Source organism: Mauremys reevesii, linkage group 3 (genome assembly GCF_016161935.1).
Source record: "Mauremys reevesii isolate NIE-2019 linkage group 3, ASM1616193v1, whole genome shotgun sequence".
NCBI lineage: Eukaryota > Metazoa > Chordata > Testudines > Geoemydidae > Mauremys > Mauremys reevesii.
The window spans coordinates 44,400,788-44,418,134 of record NC_052625.1 but is presented as its reverse complement, the minus strand read 5'-3'; the positions used below and the strand labels follow the sequence as shown (position 1 = coordinate 44,418,134).

Here is a 17,347-nt window from a genome sequence, read left to right as displayed (position 1 = left end):
CAAAACAAACCACCCACACACTTAAGAGCCAGGCTCTTCCTGGAGTCTTGGTAGCTGAAGAGCTAAGACCCAGGAGTAAAAATCCTTCAAGGTATCTTCCAAAGGTAAGTAATTTTCTCTCATCTGCCCTTACGTCTGGAGGCACAAAAGATAAGAGCTTTTGAGATATCAAATAAGTTGATTATTTGCATGCTGATCCCTGTAAACTAGCAAGAGATGGATCAAATCTGCTTTGAGAAGAGTACACACTGGTCTCTCTAAAAACAAATCCCACCTGCTATGAACAGCGAGAGTCTTTCCACTGAATTGGTTTTAGATTATTAGGACAATTTGTTCCAGGTCCAGAATACTAAAACGCAGATAGAAACTGGCTGTCTTTCATGGTGTACTATACATGACACTTTGGATATACATTCATAACAGAGAAACAACATGCATTTTTGAATTTGTGACCAGACAATGTTACTGTTATGAGGTAGGTGAAACCTTATTAGGGTCGAGTTAAAACCGTGCTGAGACTGATGGGTGTGAACTCACCCTTCAATTAACATAACTAAGGATAAATTAATCACAAGCCCCTACCCAAGATAAAAGGGTTGTGAACTTGCCCAGGACTGAGTGAGTGGAGGTTTTTTGGGTTATTTTGCTGAGTACTGTTTATGTTTTCTGTGGGGATCGGGGAGAGAGAAAGGAGAGAGAGAACACACAGAAACTCAGAACAGACAGAGGTAAAAAGCAAGAAAGACAAGCAGTAACCTGTGAGCACAGTGAGACTCTGGAAAAAGCTAGAGAAAGATTTTGGGTCTGGTGTTTGCTAAAGCTCAGCTCTGAATAAACTTTTGGCGATGATTGGAACTTGGCAAACGCTAGGTAGAAATCTTATGAAGAGAGAGATCCATTTTGCAGGGCCCATTTTAAGAGGTTTAATGGGTGATGCATGTTTATGGGCAGTGGAAGGGAAAAAGTTGATAGCAGAAAAACACGAGGCAGAAAGAGATCTTGGATGGATGCTGTGGTATACTGAGTGGATCAAAAGGACTATTAATCCACAAAGAAATTAGCAGAGGATCATACAGAATGTGCTACCATGGTTGCAGACATCCAGTAATGAAGATGCCATATAAGAAGAAGTAGTTGGCTGAAGAGGTTTAGGGCTGTAAGCTAAGAAATTGCTCATTTATTTCTTGGTTCCCCCTGTGTTCAGAGAAGCAAGACTTTTATATGCCTTGTAAATAAGCATGATTGCAAAGAAAATATCAGACTCCAATTTCTGCTTCCAACCTTGAACATCCCAGAGCCTGAACTTTGAGTAGTTGCTTAGAAGAAAAAGGAGCAACAGTATTTGTTGAAGTATCAGAGGGTAGCTGTGTTAGTCTTTATCCACAAAAACAACAAGGAGTCTGGTGGCACCTTAAAGACCAACGGATTTATTTGGGCATAAGCTTTTGTGGGTAGAAAACCACTTCTTCAGATGGATGGAGTGAAAAAGTCACATTTCCTTTCACTCCTTATTTCCACATAGATCTGACTAAAGGATTGGAATTAATCTTCTGCTACACTTCTCATTCCTTTCTTGATTATGTTGTTGCCTTACTGTAGGCTGCATGGCTGTCCCTTCTTCGGAGGCTACTCTTCCTCACTGTCATGTACCTGTAAAGGTGAGCTCACAGGGGGTGAATTAGCTACATCTAGTGTTCTGGCCCTCCAGCCAGGCAGAACACGACAGCAGCCAACAATTAGTAGGCTCTGACCTACAAGCAGGATAGAGTGATTAAGTAGTCTCTGAGCCAGAGTGGGGCAGCCAAGCAATGGGTAGGCTCTGGCCTGGAAGCAGGGCAGAGCAGCCGGGCAGTCTATGAGCCCTAGTCCCAGTCAGGGCAGGGCACCAATAAAGTCTAGGGGCTCAGGTAACAGTTGCCTGAGGAGCACAGGCCTCAAGAGAGGGGAGTACTGCCACCCCCCAGGGTAAGGGGGCAGGAGGGATGCAGGCCCACCCAACTCTATCACATCCCAGTCCAGGGACGTAACAGTGGCAGAGTGGCCCACCATTGGTCAGCAGGGATCCACCTGCAACATGCTGACCTTGTATCAGGTCAGCTCCCAATGAAACTGTTGCCTGATTTCCCAGGGCTGCTTCCTACTCTCCTCCTCAAGTGTACTTGTGTCTGTTATCTCAGGGAACACTGGCCAGGCAGCAGCTTCTCAGCATCTTGGTCAGCTGGCAGCCCAGGGAAATCCAGCCAGTCCCCAGGCAGCTGCCTCAGCAGCTCCTCGATGCCTTGGTTGACCAGCAGTCCTGAGCGCTCTGGCCAGTCTTCAGAAGGCAACTCCTCTGCAGGCGCCAACAAAAGGCAGGATGTTTCCATCTCCTGTGACAGCTCCACCACAATTGAACTGCAGGCCCACCTTTTGTACTTCCGCTTCCTGTCCCGCCCTTCCATTTCCATCAGGATTGATGTGGCTCTCCAGGTTCAGCCCACCAGGGGGCATGTTGTGGTCCCTCCTTGTCACTCTCTGAGGGAGGCCACAGCTCCTTGCTACACTTGCACTCTTTACCCCTACTTTTCACTCTGGCCCTCTTTTTGTGTTGTGTAGGCTCTGATATTTGCTGTTTTATGGTTTCTTTCCTGATAGAATGGACTCAGCCTAACCTTTGTGATATTTATCTAACAGCTGAAAACCAGAGTGTACCTCAAAATCTCAGTGTTGTTGGCAGATTGTAAGCAAATAAGATGTTTGGGGCTGGCTCAATAACCTAGTGTGTAATCACTGTAAGGCTACATGAGAGAACCAGGTTTGATTGTCAGGGCTGGGCAGGACTGGGAGTGGAATGGAAGCAGGGTTCTCGACTGTGATGGGGAAAGTGCCAGAAGATGCTTAATACTAATCTCCCTCCCTTTCCTCAGCTGATAGCATTGATGGTCTACAAAGGGAGTTCCTTCCAACTGAAATGTTCCTTCATTTCATTAGCTCACATTGGAGAATTTAGGCTCTGAGGAGAACTCTGCTGACAGCCCAGTAGAGACTTGTTCTTCATGCAGTCTCCAGCCGTACTATGTGGTTTTGAGACGAGACAAGTGTGCAGAAGACACCTGAAGAAAAAAAAACTTTTCTCCTACAGAAGCCTGAGAAATTGCACTTCTGTAGGTTATATACATTTTCTGTGCACTGTAATCTTTTTTATTTATATTCCAGTAGCACCTTAATGCCTTGATTAGATCCCCATTATGCTGGGAGCTCTACAACTGTATAGAAATACAGTAATGGCTCCAGATTACACCCCAATCCTCCAGAGATTTAGGGCATGGCTACACTTGCAGATGTAGAGCATTTTGAGTTAAACCAGCCTTCGTAGAGCACAGTAGGGAAAGTGCTGCAATCTGTCCACACTGACAGCTGCAAGTGCACTGGTGTGGCGACATGAGCAGCTCTTGCAATGGCTACAGAGAGCAGTGCATTGTCATAGCTATCCCAGCATGCAAATGGCTGCAACGTGCTTTTCAAATGGGGGGCACGGTGGAGTGTGACAGGGAGTGTGTTGTGTGTATGTGAGGGGAGAGAGAGTGGGTTTTTGTGGGGCTGAGAGCATGTCAGCATGCTGTCTTGTAAGTTCAGACAGCAACGGACCCCCCTCCTCCCTGCCTCTCTTTCTCACACACAGCATTCCACAGTAATGGTTGCTTTGTCTCGGAGCAGATAAGCATGCCGGCTGTCTGAAACGGAGTTTTCAAAGGGCATATCCGCATTCCTGCAGCAGTTACAAAACAATGACAAGTGTGGCCACTTGACTTAAGGGAATTATGAGATGTTTCCGGAGGCTGATCAGAGCGCAGTAATGCAACACCTCGTTCACACTGACGCCTGCGCGTTTCAGCCAATGCGCACTAAGCATTAATCTTCTCACCGAGGTGGAGTACCAGGAGTGCTCTAGCCTTGGAGTCAGAGCGCTCTACGTGCCTTCCCAGTGTGGTCGGGTAGTGAGCTAGGAGACCTGGGGCTGCTTTAATGCACTCTAACTCGCAAGTGTAGCCAAGCCATTACATATGTGCTACTTATCTCTAAGCTTGTGAGTAGGCCCCTTGAATTCTCATCTAAGCAGACAAGACAGATGAAGGATGGGGGAAAGGGATACAACATACAAGAGGTCAGAGTGTCTAGCAAATGTCTTGTTAGATCCAGAGACTTTTTTCTTTGTTTGCTGTTGTTGTTTTTAAATGGGGATAAGTTAGATAACAGGGAAGAATGTAGGGAGTGAAAGCGAGAGGGGAGAAGAGAAGGGAGGAAGTGCCAGCAGGAGACTGGACAGCAGCAGATTGGAACTGAGTTAAAAGTTCAAAACCAGATATCAAATCTGACGTTCTGGGGCTAAGAGCGTGAAGATAGGTAGGCTCCCACTGCAGCTGGTAATGGGAATTGGGATCAGTTCAGGAGGCTGAGGCATTTCATAGGTTGCACTGGAACCGACCCTTAGCCAGGTGGGTGAGTGAAGCTTTAGGGGCTCTGCTCCCCACAGCTGCTCTAACGTAAGGCCCTAGATGCATTACAGTTCCTACTGCATATTAATATGTCTATTTTGTCTTACTAGATAAAATAGTCCAAAATATTTGCAAAAACCTTGTTAATAATAATCTTAAATTAGAGTAGCACACCCTTGCTTGTATTTACCAAAAATGTACTAGACCATATTTTTTGTGAGGACTTTCATCTGTATTTTGTTCTGCTCTCTATTTTGGTACTGGTTCTTCTATTTAAACATGATGCTATGCTGGAATAGTCACCAGTTCCGTAAAATGTAAACATAAGAACGGACCTACTCATTCATAAATTCAGTAGTAATCTCTCTTTGCTTAGGTTTGTCATTTTGATTACCCTAGCTATTCAAACATTTCCTCATTTTGAATGGGCTTCTTAATAGATGGTGCTGAAGTCCACTGTCACTTGCTGAAAAATGAGATCACATGACTAGAGATTGGTCAAACCCACAAGTTGAATTTCCCCAAGGTTGAATCCATCTCTTTAAATAACTTAGAAAATCTCAATCTTTTTGTCTTCTCTAATTTAAGATCCTGAGTAATGTTCCCTTGGTCTAGGTTCTATTAAAGTAAGTTACCTGTGTTTTTGGTAAGACAGGAGTACCATGGATGCTACAACTGTTGCTCCACACACTACAGTAAAGTATTTATGTTAACATGTTTGATTGTATTCTCCTAAAATCAGTACAGTAGATGGTTTTGATCATCCTGACAATTTCTTTATCATGTATTTTTTTCTCATGTTGAATAACTCTGTGGGTGCATCTGCGCTCGTGAATACCACCAGAGTGACATATTATGTTAAAAAATTAACATGAAATTCACCTTGTGCAGAGGGCCAGCACAGGACCTATGGAGCACTTAAGTCCCACTTAAGCACCCAAATTAAGGTTTGTGTGAGAGTAATGCATAGGTCTTGCACACGTCCTCTGCACAGCAGTGAATTTCATCCTTAATAAATAAGGGAGTTTTGTTCTTTAAATTCCTTTTACACATTATAATCCTTACAAAGAAAGCAGCCTGATAGTACTGCCGGCTGGTCGGTACCAGCAAGTTCTGTCTGAGTGGGGGCAAGGAAAAAAACAGAGTTTACTTCTAAAAACTTGGCTCTGATATCTTAGGCCTGGTCCACACTAAAAAGGGGGTTCGAATTAGGGTACGCAAATTCAGCTACGGGAATAGCGTAGCTGAATTCGAAGTACCCTAACTTGAACTACTCACCCGTCCAGACGCGGCAGGGTCGAACTCCACGGCTCCCCCGTCAACTCCACCACCGCCGTTTGCAGTGGTGGAGTACCGGAGTCGACCGCGGCGCTTCCGGAGTTCAAACTATCGCGTCTAGATCAGACGCGATAGTTCGAACTCCGTGAAGTCGAACTCACCGCGTCGACCCATGCGGTGAGTATGGACCTGCCCTTACTGTGTGTTTTTTTCAAGGCATAGTTCAGATTATTTGGGGCTAAAGAAAGTCCCTCTTCTCATTTCCTACATAATTTAAAGGCCACCTAAGAAGCCCTGGCAATTTTGAACCAACCAGGTTGGAACCAGTTCTGCTGTAAGTGAAGACTGTTTAACCCCAGATAGTCTTGCATCTCAGCTGGTATTCTGGCACTCTGTGATTCTCAACCCCGCCCTCTACTGCATCACTGGTGCACCCATAAATTGGTCTCCAGTATCAGTCTCCTCCTTATTTTGCTAATGTTTGTCCCCTGAAGGATCTATCAAGGGATCCAGTGTTAACCACATTTTCAGTTTTCTTTCCAGCTCCCTGACGTGATGTTTTGATTATAAAAATCTTTCTTCATTAGCATCACTTGCTGCAACTTGGATTATAATTGATGGGAGCTGTCCAGCATCCTTTAGAATAACTGATACATTTATTGTGATAGCATCTGCCCTGCCGACTGGGAGACAGCATATCATCCTGTTTTCTATAGGCCATAGATGTTTTGGGCTACATTTCTCACTATGTAGTCACCAATTTCTGGATCCTTTTAGGTGCTTGCTTTTGGTCAAAAGATTGCAGTACTGATTTTGAGACAATACCTTCAGGTGTTGGTGGTGACTATGGAAGGCTCCATATCAACAAGTGTCCTCTTTTCCCTTTCTAGGAGTCAGTTCTGTTTTATGTCCACTCATGCCCATATACAAAAGAGCAGATCTAAGAAATTAATCTGTTTTTCTACTACTAAAAGCAGTTTTTTCCTAAACAAAATTGTTGCAGAGAAGCCTTTCCATTTCAGCCACTACAGCTAGGTTGCCATGAAAAAGAATCATCCTCTCTCTTGAACGGGGGGAAGGGGGGGTTGCCTAACCCCCATCCCTAACACTATCCATCATTTACCCTCCCTTCTACCCCAGTTGGCAACACTTGGGGCTGGCTGGAACAAAGTCTAGTCTCTGACACCCCTTGGCTGTTTGGCTTTATTGGCTTAGTCTCTACAAAAGGGCAATAGACTTTAAGAAACTATCTCCTACCCCTCTTCCTGGGGTGTATTGTTTTGCTGGCAGCCAGGATGGCTCTGGGAGTGGCATGTCCCTCAGCTATCTCCTCCTCAGCTGGACTGCCTTTGTTACCCTCAGTCTTTGGGAGAAGTAACCTTCTTCCAGTTCACCACCCTTTCCTCTGGAAAATTTCCCCTTTTAAGCACCTCTTCCTCCAAGCTGAACATGCCTTGCAGGTGTGCCTTGTTAGCACACTACAGGCCCAGAAGAGCTCATTAGCCTCCTCCAGCCCTGTATGAGGGTGTAGCCCTTCACAAACACAGAGTTCTTTAAAGGGTGTGTATTATGTCAGACCCCAAATTTACTTAGCCTTTAATGCTGAACCTTCTTGCAGCAAACTAATTTTGTTTTGAAACTGATCCCTTTGGTTCTGAGTCATTAAAAAAAAAAACACAATAACATGCTGCTCTTAATGTAGCTAGTGCACAAAAATAGTGGTACAAAGCTGTGCTAACAACACACAGAGGTGAATTACAGATCACCTGGTTGGATAGAACTGTTTTGGAAGATATATTATACTTATCAGTCTCTCAAAGCACAGTTTCCTCGTTGACTGACCTTTTGAGAAACATATTCCTGAGGTTATTGAATTGTTCACAGCAGACTTAGTTCTCTGTATGTAGAATAAAAAGAGAAAAGCTTAATTGCTGAAGAAGAAAGACTTTTGTTCTGTATGTTGTTAATTTATATTTCAGGATATTTTTGAATTGGAAATATGTCAGCTGGTTACTACTTATCTTGGTTTGCAATTGCTGCTCTCAGGCTTAATCATCATGTTCATAGCTGGGAATGTTCCCTTCTTAAAACTAAAGGCCTAAATGGATGGGCAGCTAACCACAGTCTTCAGGATTTTAACCCATAGACTACTAGTGTTTTCAAGTGTGCCAGCCATATTAATGATTAGGATGATGCACATGTCTGTGATGTCCAAAGGGGATTTCCCCCAATATTCAGTTTATAACGTAACTTGCTGACTAATTCAAATACATTATACTCCACTTCTTGTCTCTCCCTTTGCTGCCAAAGGGTCTAAGCCAAGAAAGAATCAAACTTTTTTTGCCACACATTAATCTTGTTGAACAATCTCCTCTACTGATTGAGGTCCTTTGTAGCTTACAAGGGTTGAAAGAAAAATGGAAAGAGGATTTAATAGCTATGACTATGTATCTAATCTTATCTGTCTTTCAGCTAAGCATGTATACCACAACCATCAGAGTATCTGAGTGCTAACAACTATTGCCTTAAATAGTTTATGCAAGGTGTAGAATTGGAATGTACGAAATATGGTGTATGTTTGTGTCTGCATATATAATACAGAGTACTTGTATGTGGCTTCTTTGTTACCTATATTGCTGTTGTTCACTTATCTGTTTCAGGATGTAGATGAAAATAGGACCACTGCAGTTCTTATCCATTTTTCCCTGATAATTAACTAATAAACTTTTTCATTGCTCACCACTGCACCCTTTATTATTATTTGTTTTGCAGTAGCACCTACTGGTCCCATTCAGGACTGGAGCCTCATTGTGCTATCCAAACATAAAGGAAGATGGAGTTCCCTACCCTAAAATGCTTACTGTCCCTTGGAAAAATCTTAACTTGGACAGGGCCAGCTCCAGGGCTTTTTCTACCCCAAGCAGCAAAAAGAAAAAAAAGCCGTGATTGCAATCAGCTCTACCGCTGCTACTTCAGTCTTCGGTGGCAATGTGGCAGCAGGTCCTTCGCTCCGAGAGGGAGTGAGGAACCCGCCGCTGAAGAGCCAGATGTGCCACCCTGGTCCGTTGGCCGCCCCAAGCACCTGCTTGCTGGGCTGGTGCCTGGAGCCAGCCCTGACTTTGGATCACCTCACCCCACATGCCATATACTAGCTGAGATCTAAAACATTGCAGTTACAGAAAAAATACCTTCTTATTCTTGATTTGCCAGATTCAGCTTTTGATCTTTCTTCAATCTGCTGCAACCTAATAACTCAGCATTGTGTTTGCTTTCTTTATTGAAGCAGCATGATGGGGCACAGGCTCTTCTACAGGGATTTCAAATCTCTTTTCAAATCAATATACTGTTGCTGCTGCTGTGGCTTCTCCATTTCACAGCTGTTTCACCTATTTTGCACCTATATTTATTCTACATTTACCACCATCCAAATATAATTGCCCTAATTTAGCCCAGTACTTGAACTGTTTTTTCTGTATTTTGTGCTGTTCCTGAGCATTTATATTTTTGATCCTTTGCATCATCTGTACACTTAGAAAATATTTTGCATCTCTACCATAGGAATCACCTAGAGAATCTGTATCACCAGTATGTTACATGACAGCTTTTGCTTGTAGAAAAGACTACAATACATTTAGGTTGCAAAATGATTTCCATTGTTCCTTGTTTTCAGAGGCACTTAATCTTCTGAGAAACTTGTCTGATGGGCTGATATGATCTGTTCTTGATCTGAGCTCAAAGGTGAGTTTTTATTTTATTTAAAAAACTTGAGGAAACAGGTACAGTGAAAATGGCTGAAGTGAAGCTTTTTGTATCGGTGGCCCTTAAGAAGGAGAAGAGACTTTGCTAGGCCTCTGGGGAGAGGGAAAACTACAAATTGAAAAGTGACTTCAGAACATACTCCGTAGACATCTGCTAAGATGATTTTAGCAGTTTAATGAAGCTCCAGAACAAGTTAGTACCTAGTCCTGCAAAGTTTTATGCATGTGCTGAACTTTACACACTGCATAGCCTTGCAGATCACTCACAGTGTATAGAGTTAAGCATGTGCGCAAGTCTGTGTAATGGCTGGTACCTTCAGGTGAGGTGAGCAGGAGAGAAAAAAAAGTTAAATAATTAGCCCAATATGCCAGAGGGCTTGTCTTCGGTGCAGAATGTACTCAAGTTATAACTCAAGAATTATGCCTCACTCAAGTTCTGTCCACACACAGAAACTTTTAACTAAAGTATGGTGGTGCTTTTAACTCGAGTTGGCTGGCAGTCGTGGGGTATAGACTAAAACTTATGTTGTGCTAACTCATCAGCTAACACAATCACTCTGGTTAGCCTGAGTGTTCTCTCACAGTGTGATCATTCTCACTTGAGCTAGGCTACCTCAAGAGGACTTACTTCAAATATGGTAATCTACACTTGAGTTATCAGCTCAAGTTCAAGTTAAGACATACCTAGAGGCGGCAAGTTTCTTAGCAGTAGCTTGAGAGCAGCAGGAAAGTTCACACATCAGTGTCTGGGCTCCCTAACTTTGTGTCTCTTCCTCCCCCCTCCCAATGAATTACTATTATTGATAACTGGGATTGATTCTTTGAGAATGTGTAAGAAAATTATATTTGCAATTATTTGGAATGTTTAGAAATAACTGAACCAAATAACAGGAAAACAATAGAAGAGTTAGACATAAGTATGGAGGAAAATTTAGCCAGTTGTATAGGGTAGGGTGGGGGAACAGATCTATATTTGGAGAAACCTCTCTGTAATGAAAAGTAGGCCAGGCAGGTGGCATGATGCTTTTATGACTTTGAAATGCTGAACCCTTATAACAGAAGTTACATTCACATTTGAACTAGAGCAATTCTATATACTCTGATGAGGGAAAAGATCGGTATGAACAAGTTGGCAGTGTTGCCTAACAAACATTCACCTTATTAGTAGTGGCTCTGAAGCTGGATGAGTAAGGGTTAACTGTTGACCCTCTTCTGCAGCTGGCTTGTTAACTCACTTGACTGGAAGGAAGAGAAAGTAGCTCTCAGGAATAAAATTGGGGTTTGAACAGACAACTTGTTTGATCTGAGAGGGTTGAGCTGTGATTGCAGTATACTAGTGTGGTTGGGACAGGAGCCCTGAGTGGGACCAACCTGGGGGAGAAGGTGTAACAATGGCAGTATAGTGCTCTGGGAAACCCAAGAGCTCTAAGGAAGGGTGATTCTGAGAAGAACTCTTGGGAGAACTTTAATTACAGAGGATAATTTGGGTGAACAGACCATAACCCAGGAGTTGTGATTCTGATATTGTGGTGTCTTTTGTGAATAAGGACCCAGTTAAGAGTTGGGCTTAGTCTTTGGTTAAAAAGTTTTACTGGCATAACTATGTCAGTTAGGAGTGTGATATATAGATAGATATATTAGATATATATACAATTTTAACATAGTAAAAAGTCCTATTATAGAGGCAGTTATATCAATATAATGGTGTTTTATACTGCTATCCTTTTTTGCTTTGTGAAACTGGAATAAGCTATGCTAGCTCAGCTGCATCCATGCTGGGAGGGGCTGGGCAGAGTTTGCTGCTTTAACTATACCAACACAGTTAAAGCAGCAAAACTTGTAAGTGTAGACAAAGTCTTGAAGAACCTGGAGTCTTGTATGGCATCAGGTGGGAAACAAGATCCAGCTTACATAGTGCTTCTGTAATGATTTTTTTAAAGATTTTTTTCCCACTATTATCACACTAAAATGTTTCTTTAGCAAAATACACTCTTCTCTGCAGTATGTGCTTAACTGCATGTGCTGGTTTGTAGGGTTGTTGATGTGCTGGGCTGCTGATTTTTTTTTTAGGAAAGTGCTGACTCAGTTTTTAAAGAGATGGGGGAAAAGATAGGGTAAATTAGGTAAACGATTGACAAAACAAGGGGAATAATTAAGTCAAAGATTAGCCAGATCCTAACTTTCCTGGGAGTTTTGGATGTGGAGGAATCCAGTAATGGAATCTAAAGAATGGCTAGGAAACCTGAAGTTCCTGAAGGAAATGCTATCAACAAATACATGTTAAACACTGGCAGTTCAAGATCCCAAGCATTATGCTATATCCCTGGCTTCAAAGGAAATATTTAGATGATTCATAATAAAGTTGATATTATAAGGCATTAAAAATCTGTCCTAAGACAAGATATCTTCAAAAATCTTTGTCATAAATAACTTATGTGAAATACTATAACTTACCCGTATTTTTGTTTAAGACTTCCCACTTTCTTTGCAGTCAGTGGGGGAAACCTGTTGACCGAATGACCAGGAGCCATTGTGCCTCAACACTTGACTAGATAAGCTCGCTCAAGAAAGTATGACTGGTATTTGTACATACCTAATGAAGAGGAGACATATTTTTCTCTGAGGCACTTAAGAAATATGTAACCTGTTAAGGAGGAGTTCTAGCAACAGCCACTAAAGGGATTTTAGTTAAGGAACCAGTAAGCAGTTGGGAGGGTTTTAGAGCAAGAAATGTACTGACTACAGGTAGATATACCGCTCCTAGTGGATAGAATTAGAGCTGCCCAACTCTGTTATAGCCCAGATACTACTAACAGCTAATGGAGATTTGCCTTTAGTTCAAGTGGTCAGGGTTTGGCTTTTGGAGCAAGAAGATCTTAGCTTTGTCCCCCTGGTGCTGTAAAAGTTTTGCATTCCTATAGTATGCTGAGTATGCAAAAGGACATCTGTGGAATGCTAGGTGGCCACAGACTCATTTCAGCATATGGTACAGCATTCCTTCTGGAGGAAAGGCTCTAGATAAATCAGTATTATGATTTAAAGGTAAACTTACAGGCTTTTTACCTGACAAGACAAATTCAGATTCCCAGGTTTCTGTGACTTTTTTTCCTACTATAGTTGCATCACTAACATTGTAAGCCCTCTAGAGCAGGGACCATTTTCTCATTATGTATACACAATGCCTGACATATTGGAGCCCCAATCCCTTATCTGGGCCTCTAATATATAAAGCTAATCAGGAGCAGACTGTCTTCTCTAAATTGCCCTTAAGTATTGTTATAGCCACTGTAGATGTGAAATGCAGAATAGTAAGGGTCTGAACTCTGGTCTTGGGTATGAAGTATAGGAGGAACTAGTTTTAAAATGTAGCTGTGATTTATAAGTCTGTGCATGAATTTAGGATTCTGACATTTTTATTTTTTAAAGCATTTTAGTTCACCTCTGCAACACCCTCTGTAGTAATGCTAAGAATGGTTGGATTTTAAGATAAACATGGATTGTATCCCTCTGCTCTCCCAAGTTCACAGATCAGCACTTTCAACTGTGAGCCATATGTCTAGTTTTGCAATTTAGGAGTCCTGCAAAAAAAAGTCTGACTACAGAAATTCTTTCACAAGCTCTAGAGCCAGAAAAATATGGTAAAAGAGCAAAAAATAAGCCAAACCAAAGCTGCAGGAAACTGAGCTTGAATGTAAGAGCAGCATCTGGACAGAGTGGGAAGTTGCATTTGGCAGGGACTAAAGTGTTGCAAGCACTTCAGGAAGAAATTTAGGTTCTGAACCTATAAAATTCATTCTCATGAGTAGTTCTTACTCGTGCAAATAACCCCACTTCAGAGGGATTACCAAGGGCTGCAGGATCAAGCTCTTAGAACAAATCAGCTGTTGTTATTGGCAACACCACGGATCGAAGACAAAGATAGAAGTACTGTAATGTAAAAGGTGAAAGGATTGTTCAGCTGTTCTTTAGAGGGTCTTTGGCTAGGTCAACTGAGTCAAGCACACTGGAAATCTAGTAAATACTCTTTTATAAGAGCAATGTGGCTGTTTAGGGAAATGATGACTGTAGGAGGGGTGTATTTCAAGTATATGTACTTGCCAGATCTCTTTCAGCTGGGACACTCCTTGCTTTTTTTGGACTCTTTCCCAGCCTCCTGTAGATTTTTGGAAAGCCTCCCAGTCAGCTGCCATGTAACGGGCTTTGAACTTCAAATAGGAACACCCACCACTGGAGGGGACACCACCACCCTTCCTCAACTCCTCTATTGTATTTGGTGTGTAGAAATAATGGAAATCTTCCATAATGCAAGTGCCAATAAGCTGGCAAGAATAGTACCAGGGAATCTGAGAGCAGAGTTAGGTTTAAGGCACGGAGAATTTACAAGCCTTTGAAAATGGACGTTTGTATGTTATAATACAGTGCCTAGAATTATTGTGCTAAGTAAGAGAGAGAGAGAGAGTGTGTGTGTGTGTGTATGCTGGGACAGAAATGCCACTTAAGTAATATGAAAGAAAATAGAGAATCTGAATTCTGCTGCAACTCTAATTATACCAATTAAATTATAACAATTTTTTTTTAAATAATTTCTGGTTTGTGTGAAGCCAGTTCTGAAAAATGCTGACTGCAGTGTCACCATTAACAAATAGGAATAGTTAGTTTATTAACCATCATTCAGGCAAGATTACCTGCTATTAGCTGAAACTCTGGGGGGCATGGATCAGCATTCATGTCGCACTCCCCATCAGTACCCAGCCCAAGCTGGGGACGCTAATGATCCAACCAGCAGAACAAATTAGGTGATGAATCCTGGTCATGTGCCACCTGAGGCATATTGTGCCTACGCTAAAGGGAAAAAGCTGAAACCCTCAGTAGCACTCAGGCTTTCATCCCACTACATTAGTGGGGAGTAATATGGGACTTGCTATATGACTCAAATCAACAGACCCTCTAGGTAGGTATGCTGGCTCTAGCCAGTAGCATCTGCTTCAAAGGTTGCAAAAATCTCCCTAATGACAACCATGGAATAATCTGACTTTAGGGGAAATTTCTTCTTAATCCCAAGCAGTAAGGCGTTGACATATATGTTAGAATATAGATATGCAGGCCTGCCTGTAAAGGCCTATACTTTAAGAACTTGGGTGTATTTTTATCACTTAGTTAGTTATCAAGGTATAAAACAAAGAATCAAAATCACAAATCTGCATGGGCATAGGCCTTCTCTCACTAGGATAGAGTGAGGCCTGGTTCTTAGGTCTCAGGCCTTTGGCTAAGCAGCAGGGGCAGCCATAAACTGGGAAGCAAATGGTCACATCCTCACATTCCAAACTTGTCACATTGCAATAAGGTGGTATTAGGCTGTTAGGAATACAGTCCTGTCTGGCAAGAAATCACTTATCAATGGTTGTGGGTGTGAAACCCTCATTTCTGTATATTTTATCTTTATGGCCTCCACTTTTCTATTGTTAATCTCTGGTTCTCTAATGGTTTCTGTCTGCAGTATAATTAATTTTGCTAGGTGTAAGTTAATTAGGGTAGTGGGATATAATTGGTTAGAGAATTATGTTACAATATGTTAGGATTGGTTAGTTAAATTTCAGTAAAAATGATTGGTTAAGGTATAGATGAGAATATGACTATATAAACTGGGGTCAAACAGGTGGGGGGAAGGGAAATTGGAATCATGTTTGCTAAGTGGGGACAGGAATAGGGAATGGGTAACAGGGACACAGGCAAGGCTCTGCATCATCAGAGCTGGGAATGGGGACACAGGGTAAACGCTCTGCGGCATCAAAGCTGGGAAGGGGAACACGGGGTAAACGCTTTGCGGTATCAGAGCTGGGAAGGGGGACACTGGGAAACAGACTCTATCAGCATATAGAGATAAGCCTGACTGATGTGAAGGGCTTTGGAATATGCTCTTTTGGAAACTAATCCCAATAAACATCACATTGTCTGCTCTTCGGCCTTCTGGTCTCTTGCTGCTTGCTATCTGCCTGACAAGAATCGGGGAAGTGGGAGTGTTCAGCCCTCTAACAATATACCCTGAAATATCAGAGTTAATATCCCTTATAACGTTTTTGTCCTATAACTGTGGATGTTGTCATCCATATAAATAACTATCCTGTTTTAGAATTCTGCTGACTTATTGGGGACAATGATATGTTCAGGCAGTGAGTTCCACAAATAAGTGGGTTTTTTTTTTTTTAACAAAACCCAATTTTCTGTAATATATTGTCTTGAACTTGTATCACGATAAAGTGTGTAGGAACTCCTGGTTTACCTTTTCTGTGCCATTTATTGTATATACCTAATCAAATCCTCTTATTCTCCTCCTCCAAATATTTCTGTATATGGTAGTCATTCTATGCCTCTAGTCATTTTTGTTGTATACTGTTGACCTCCTGAATTTCCGTTTTCTGGTGGGGGTGGGGGGGTTGAGATTTTTATAAGAACTAAACACAATATTCAGGGTGAGGGTATATATTGACATATAATGGCATTCTAATATTTTCAATCTGTCCTATGATTTATATATTTTTGTTTGCTTCTTGAATGTGGCTGACACTGAGCTGAGATCTTCAGTGAATGATCCACAATGACATCTAAATCTTTTCCCTGAATGATGACAGTTTATTTAGGACCGAGCAGGAATTCCCAGAAGAAATAACTTGAACTACTCATGCACTGTGCATTACCTTGCTGTCAGTGTCATTTCCTCAGCACTGAACTTCATCTACTGCCATGCTGCTCATTCATTAAGCTTTGCTAGGCCCGTCTGATGTTTCTCAGTCTTCTCTAGTGTTGACTAAACTAAATTACTTTGTCATCTGAAAATTTTGCCACCTCAGTGTTCACACCTCCCCCCTCACTTCCTAATCATGAATTAATATGTAATTACATAAAAGCCAATTAACAGGTTTCTATATTTCTTGGCAAAATCAAGAGTGTTGTCTTGCATGTTCTTAAGGTGAGAGAAGTGTGAAGTGAATCTGAGAGTTTCTGCCACCCGAGGAACACAGTAGGTGATGCTCTTGACTTGCCAAGAATAGCAGATTTTGTTTCATGAATACTTCAGCAATCAATTTAATATATTGAATGTTACATCTCTTCCAAAACCAAGAATAGCTCATCTGCACTCAAGAATGTGTGATTATTCTGCCTCAGCAGAGTGATTTGCAATGATCTGGTTCATTGAGTGCTCAATTAGTACTGTCATTTAAGAGATCTAGGGCTAATTCCTAGTTCTGTGGTCTCACTCCTTTGGCCTACATCCCAAATTACTTGCCAGGGAATTATATGCCAACTCAAAACTGAACCCTTGTTGGCCCCAGAGTGCCATTCTGGTGTGGCATTGATGGGTTCCAAAAGGAATCCATACCCAGGTTGGGAGTGCTTTGGATGCAGATTCATGAGCTATTCTGGGCATGGGATCCTCAGAGACTGCTATGGGTACCCACCTGGCCCCACAGTGTGCCAACATTTTTATGGCTGACTTAGAACAATGGTTCCTCAGCTCTCATCCCCTGATATCTCTACTCTACTTTTGCTACATTGATGACATCATCATCTGGACTTATGGGATGGAGACCCTTGAGGAATTCCACCAGGATTTCAACAATTTCCACCCCACCATCAGCCTCAGCCTGAACCAGTCCACACAAGAGATCCACTTCCTGGACACTACAGTGCAAATAAGCGATGGTCACATAAACACCACGCTATACCGGAAACCCACTGACCACTATACTTACCTACATGCCTCCAGCTTTCATACAGACCACATCACATGATCCATTGTCTATAGACAAGCTCTAAGATACAACCGCATTTGCTCCA

At 42.1% G+C, this 17,347-nt stretch overlaps 1 long non-coding RNA gene across 1 annotated transcript in view; it reads left to right on the top strand.

The window, feature by feature from the left end:
* LOC120400626 overlaps window positions 1-17,347 on the top strand; it is a 66,407-nt gene that overhangs the window by 18,859 nt on the left and 30,201 nt on the right. Inside the window, exon 2 of the long non-coding RNA XR_005595930.1 lies at window positions 9,424-9,491. This is a non-coding gene — a long non-coding RNA (uncharacterized LOC120400626). The remainder of the gene's footprint in view (window positions 1-9,423; window positions 9,492-17,347) is intronic.